This window comes from Cheilinus undulatus, linkage group 2 (assembly GCF_018320785.1).
Source record: "Cheilinus undulatus linkage group 2, ASM1832078v1, whole genome shotgun sequence".
Classification (NCBI taxonomy): domain Eukaryota; kingdom Metazoa; phylum Chordata; class Actinopteri; order Labriformes; family Labridae; genus Cheilinus; species Cheilinus undulatus.
Window position 1 is genome coordinate 7394057 of NC_054866.1, and position 6002 is coordinate 7400058.

Below are 6002 nucleotides of genomic sequence, written 5' to 3' on the forward strand. Positions count from 1 at the left end.
TCCCTTGTTTCCATGTTTCTCACTGGCAAATCCATCTTGCAAAGCTCCTGTCTAAACCGTTTGGGTCCTGTAATAGAGTGACAGGACCAATAGGAGTAAGAGGCAGTACTTTCAGGTGCGGCGGAGTCTGGGCTAGCAGCGACATGAGGCCGGTGTATTTATGGCGGAAGAGATTAGCGTGGATCTCGCACGCAGAACTTGATGACGTGTCATGCTTTAAAGAAGAACAAAGAACAGCAAAAGTCGTGTACTGACATGTCTATAGTCGCCATGGTTCACGATATGCAGTTCTCTATGGAGTTTGCTCCTCGGTAGCAGCTACGTTACCTGTTGTGTTGCTCTGATTGGCCCGTAAAGATGTGACGGAGAGAATGTTCATCCAATCACCCTCCAAGTGTTTTTTCAAAGGCTCTGCCCTTTCCCAGACAGTGTCTATCGAAGGTTTTCCAGATGGATGTGTGAAACACATCCATCTGGTGTGTCAGGTTACTAATCAGCAACGTTTGATTGGTAACGTGGTTTGGCAAAAATAAATGTGTGAAGACTTAAAAAAGGTGCTGTGGTTTTAGGGTATCTTTTGTCTTTAAATCTCTACAGCCATAAAATCACTACGAGAACAATCAAGAGTGCAACAGAGAGATGGAGAGAGAATGGGAAAAGAGCTGTGTGCAGCGCTGTCAGTTTACAGTTTGATTTTTGATTTAAAACAATGTAAAGCCATATAGATCAGACAGTGTAGAGATCAGACAATGGATGAGATCGAGGAGGGCTCCGAACGCTACGTTGTCAGCTCTAGAAGCGCCCTCTACAGGTAGCTGGGTTGTAGCAGAAAAGCAAATCCCCTGCCATGCTGGACTGCCGTGCCGAGCAGACCGAGTCAAGTCGAGCCGCTCTTTATGGAAAAGCCCCATCAGTGTCATTTGAGGAGAACAAGGGGGCAGCTAAGGGTGGTTAGCTTGGATGTAACTTTAGTATAGCAGCAGTTTCGCCGGAACTAGGGTGGCCAGTTCCACAGCACCAAAAAGGAGGACACTTTGCAGCACCTGAAGCAAGAATAATTGCAACAAAAAGGACTCTAGTGTATTCCTCACTACAATACAATTTTGTCCATGATACTAATGGTATCATGATACAGTGATTCTGAGATTCTCTAGTCATTGAAGGGCAGTTTTATGCAGGACCACCCCTGGCCAAAGGCCCTAAGCAGACTCTAATATGAGGCTCTCCACTATCACCCAAACACACTCACTGAACAATACTCACAAGTATCTTAAAATAACTAAAGGATGTATTACTACAATAATGAGAAATAGAAAGTCTTTGCATTTTAGTCTAAGTTAGTCGCATATAAAAGACACAGTTCTTGGTTAGATAAATTATCATTGATTTTAATGATCATATTCCTTGTTGCAATAATAAGGATATTTTTAATTTCCATCTGTCTAAAAAAGTGGTTGCTATGGGCTAGTTATTTTCATCATAACACTAATCCCACTTTATTAGCAGTCTGTTTTATAGAGGTCTTCTCCTCAAAATAAAAATAATATAAAGCAGCTGATCTTGCCCCCCTTACACACCCTCACACACAGCAGCTCATCCGTTTTGCTTCTTTCTCTTCCTCTCCATGTTTCTGCTTGAATGTTATCATCTTTTGTTAAATCGCCTTAAAATATACATTGTCTTTATTTGTTTTCATCTGCAATCTGTTTTTTAAAACAGCTGATATGCACGAGGAAGTTTGACAACGTGGGAACTTCACAGAGTTTTATCATAAATTCACAAACTAAACAATGATAGAAGTCGACGTTTGACAGGAGAGGTTGCAGAACAACGGGTGAATTTATCGGACAGACATGACGAAAGTTTCTGTGCAGCTAGTATCAGAAACTTTATTGATTACGAATGGCGCCGATCTCCAAATATGTATAACTTATGTGTGACGGCCAGGTAAAGTTTATGTTTGGTCAATGCTGTAGGCCTATATACATTACCAGGATCATATTTAACATACAAACACCGGACTGATGTGCAGAGAAAGAGAGCAATGGACAATATGCTATGTCACGTTCAAGTGCGACTCCAAAAGGAGGACAAATAAGCATCCGGCTTGAGGCTGCGCCGGACTCCGGACAAGACATTGAAATTCCAGACTGCCCGGCCTAAAGCCGGACCTATGGCCACCCTAGTCAGAACTGGACATTTCTTAGTACAATAAAAAGCAAAGATTAGAACTGAAAGCTTTTCCATGACAGAATGGATGTTTTCTGCTCTTCTGCTGAGCCACTTCTGCATGAGTTAGCGATCATTACAAGGGAAAGGAGAAGTGATGCTGTAAGCTGGTCAGACTTCAGACTTCAACCACATTTCTCTAATAAAACGAGCCAAGAGTCTCACTGTCAGCTCCACATTGCAGAGAACAAGCTTTTGCTCTTCTTCCAACCAGCCTTGGCGTATTTTATCCACATCATGCTTCACTGTTGATAAATACAGCAGTGTTTGCCTAACCAGCTTCCTGGAGCTGAGCATGCTCACAACCTCATTTTGTCTTGTCGCTCTGATTGGCCCATCACAAATGTGACTGACAGAACGTTTCTTCAATCAAAGTCCTGCTGCAGGAGGATGCATGGCTCATTAGTTGTGCTGTTAGCATTAAAAGCGTTAGCTCTCAGTGTTTATATTTTTGTGTGTGATGTAGTGCCTGTAATGTCTACAGATCCATGAGTTACTCCACCTGTCCTGTTCTGTCTAAAGAAAGGAGGTCACACCAGACTGGATTCTACAATCCCAGGTAAGAGGCAGCCTGACCTGACCTGTTAGCTAGGAATGCTAACCCCTTTCCCACTGGCCAAAAAACCCGTTTATACACGCTAACAATCAGGTCCTGTCGGCATTCAGACCCACGTAGGCTGATCCTGGACACGGGTTTTTATCGGCTCGCCTCCGATCGGCTCCAGTAGGAACGTCACACCCGGGTGAACGCTGGATGACTTTGGCGTAACTTGCCTAACTTCATAATATTGCACCCGTAACTTGGGGCAACAAAAGGACGCCGGCAGCTGAGGGATGAACATTGTTGTTTTTTGGACTTTAAAATTCCATCTGCCTTCATATCATCAGCGCTCGAATGTCCTTCAGTCTACACTGAGTTTGTACAAAGTACAGAAAACAGTTGACCACCATGTCCATGGCTTCCATGCTCCTTTCCATTGTTTACCTAGCTGTGTTTCAGCAGGCTGATGATGATGATGTCATCAACGTAATGACACACCAGGGGAAAAAAACAAAAACAAAAACAAAAACAAAAAAACAGCCACGCAGCTCGTCTGCTGGCGATCAGACCCGGGTCTGCTGGCAATGGGAAAGGAGTCACTTGCTGATTGTCAGCGGGGTTACCTGTGTTTAAAAAACCTGCTTTTACACGCTAATTTTAGTGGGAAAGCGGTTTGATGTAGCTTCAGGAGTGGTTCATGTTTGAGTTCATACAGCCAGGTCACCCGGAGTAGAAATAATCAGAAAAACAGACTGCTGACCACAAGGACAACAAAAACAACATGATTTATCAAACACCGGTGTAATGGTTTAATGAGTAACCATGTTAACCAGAGACTACACGTCAAACGTATCTGCAAGGATCAACAACGGATAATGAAAATTTAAGAGCCCCTTTGTTTTGTCTAACTCGTCTACTAGTTAAACCAAGACTGTAGATTTATGTTTCCATTGAGGTTCTGATAAATGTGTTTCCTGCTCAAACTCACACATTTTATTCATATTAAATCATTTTACAGTGTAAGCACAAACTACTGTATTCTTTATTATTGTAATTAGAAAAAAACACCACAAATATGAAAATAAGAGCAATATCCTGAGCACAACTTATTAAAATTTTAATGTCAATAATTAACAGCCCCTTAATGACGCTGAAATAAGCCCGTCTTTGTAGAGAGGAATCAGATTCACATCCCTACTAAGGATTTAATTTACCGATGCAAAGCTACGACCTAAACGTGCTTACAGGTGTGTCAACTACACGTGCTTACAGAGGTCTGATACCTGCAGCCTGGTTCTCTTGTCCTATTTTACTCCTGTGGGGCATGGCGTCAATATAAAGGGATGATTAAACAACTTTAATACAAAATAAATCATCTCTAAACTGTAAATGGGTTTTATTTTCAGCATAATTGTGAGTGCAAAAATATTTTTTATAAAATCTAGAAGACTTTTTAAAAATAATTCAGGCATTAAAGGGTTAATAAGATGATATCAGAAACCTTTTTTTTTTTAATGACCAAAAACATTTCAGGAAAAAAGCCTCCTGGGTCATATTGATCCACTTGTGGCTCTAAAGGGTTAAACATGAGACATAAGAGGGCAATAGAACTAGAACTGGGTTTCTAAAAATAGATCCCAGACATGAAACAGACTACAGGTGTAGTATTTGACTGCATTTTAACCCTTTAATGGGCAAACATGTATGAATACTATGGAATAAATGTATTCTGGTTAATCTGGGCTAAAATAACACAGTTCAGTGATTTTTATCTTCCAAATTGTGACATTTATGTTCAGCCTGTATCTCAGATACGTTGCAGGTTAAAGATATAAACTGAACATTTTCAGTCTTCTTTGAACTGATCATGTGCAAACTTTTATTTAACAGTTAACTGGATTTTTTTTAACTGTCTTTCGTTTTTTTTTTTTTTTTTTTGTTGACTACAAGGATTTACAACAAAGAAAAGGCGAAGAATTATTGAAAGCACAAGTTTCAGACACTATAAATGGATCAATATTTGAATGAAAAATAACTTTATTGCCAATTACAAAACAAAAAATTCTCTGTTTTTACACTACCATCCTCCTGTTGACCTTAAATAAATATTTTACAAACAGACAATAAACCTTAATTTACATGGAAACTAGTGACGTCATCAATAAAGCACATTTAAAACTAAAAGTGAAAACCTTTATTATCATAAATAAGTGTATAAGTTTATATGTAACAAAAATTCAACTCCTGATTACTGATCATTTTCCCTAAAGAATTTTCCTTGAAAAGCTTTTTTTCCAGACATATTCCTCTAAGCTGTAGGTCAATGAAAATGGAAATCAGAAACGTGTTTAAGTCCAGGGTCGTTTTCTCGCTGCTGTTCTGGATCCTCAGACCTAAACCCTCCTTCAGTGATCCTTATAATAAAAAGAGCGCTCACTAATGCACCTCCCCCTCAGGCTGCCAAATGACTATCTCCCAAAATACATGAACTATTAAAGGGTTAAAGCCCGCGAAGTAAAGTGGAAAATATTCAAACAAAGTTGTCTTTAAAATGAAAGGGTATTCCACTCAGTTTTCTCGTGGTTTAAAGTGTTTTACAGCTGCCTCGTGGTCTCTAACTGAGTCGTCATGAATCAATTAAAAAGCGCGCTGCACGCGCTCTGATTATTCCTGACAGGAAAACAACAGAGCCAGCACTTTCACCCTGATCCGTCCAAAGAGGAACAGCACAGCTGATGAGGCTGATGTCCCTCATTCCTCCACTCTCCCGTCTACAGCTGTAAGAAGGAAAACTTGCTCTTACCGTGGCTGGAGTTGGAAGTTTGCTGGGAGCGCTGGGAGAGACAGCTGAGCGCAGCTGGACTGCAGAGATGCTCTACCTGCTCACAGCGAGTCCCACAGAGGAAGGAATAATAAGCACACTTTTAGTCCCTCCCTCAATCACACGGTGATCCTCTCCAAATTCAGCTCTCCTCTGTGGACTCCTCCACATGCAGAGGTGATCCTGCAGCCTCAGAACAGGTGGGAACTCACAAACTGTGGTGATCCTGACGGGTTTATGCAGGGGCGGATTTAGGAATTTGGCCACAAGATAGGACCACAATGGGGCTCTTCATCATTTACCCAAGAGCAGTTATAGAGAGTAAAAAAAACCTTTTTTAGGTAACAAAGCCAGAGAACTACACTTCCTACCACCTGATACAGAATGCCTGATTACCAGGGCTGTCAGGAT

The 6002-nt window shown here is 41.0% G+C and overlaps 1 protein-coding gene across 3 annotated transcripts in view; it reads right to left on the reverse strand.

Moving 5' to 3' along the window:
• Window positions 1-5678, reverse strand: part of ets1 (v-ets avian erythroblastosis virus E26 oncogene homolog 1) — a 97243-nt gene extending 91565 nt beyond the window's left edge. For all 3 annotated transcript variants that reach the window (XM_041806098.1, XM_041806090.1, XM_041806113.1), the window contains exon 1: window positions 5574-5678. The gene's annotated coding sequence lies outside the window, so the exon portion shown is untranslated. The remainder of the gene's footprint in view (window positions 1-5573) is intronic.
• Between the last annotated feature and the right edge of the window lie 324 nt (window positions 5679-6002).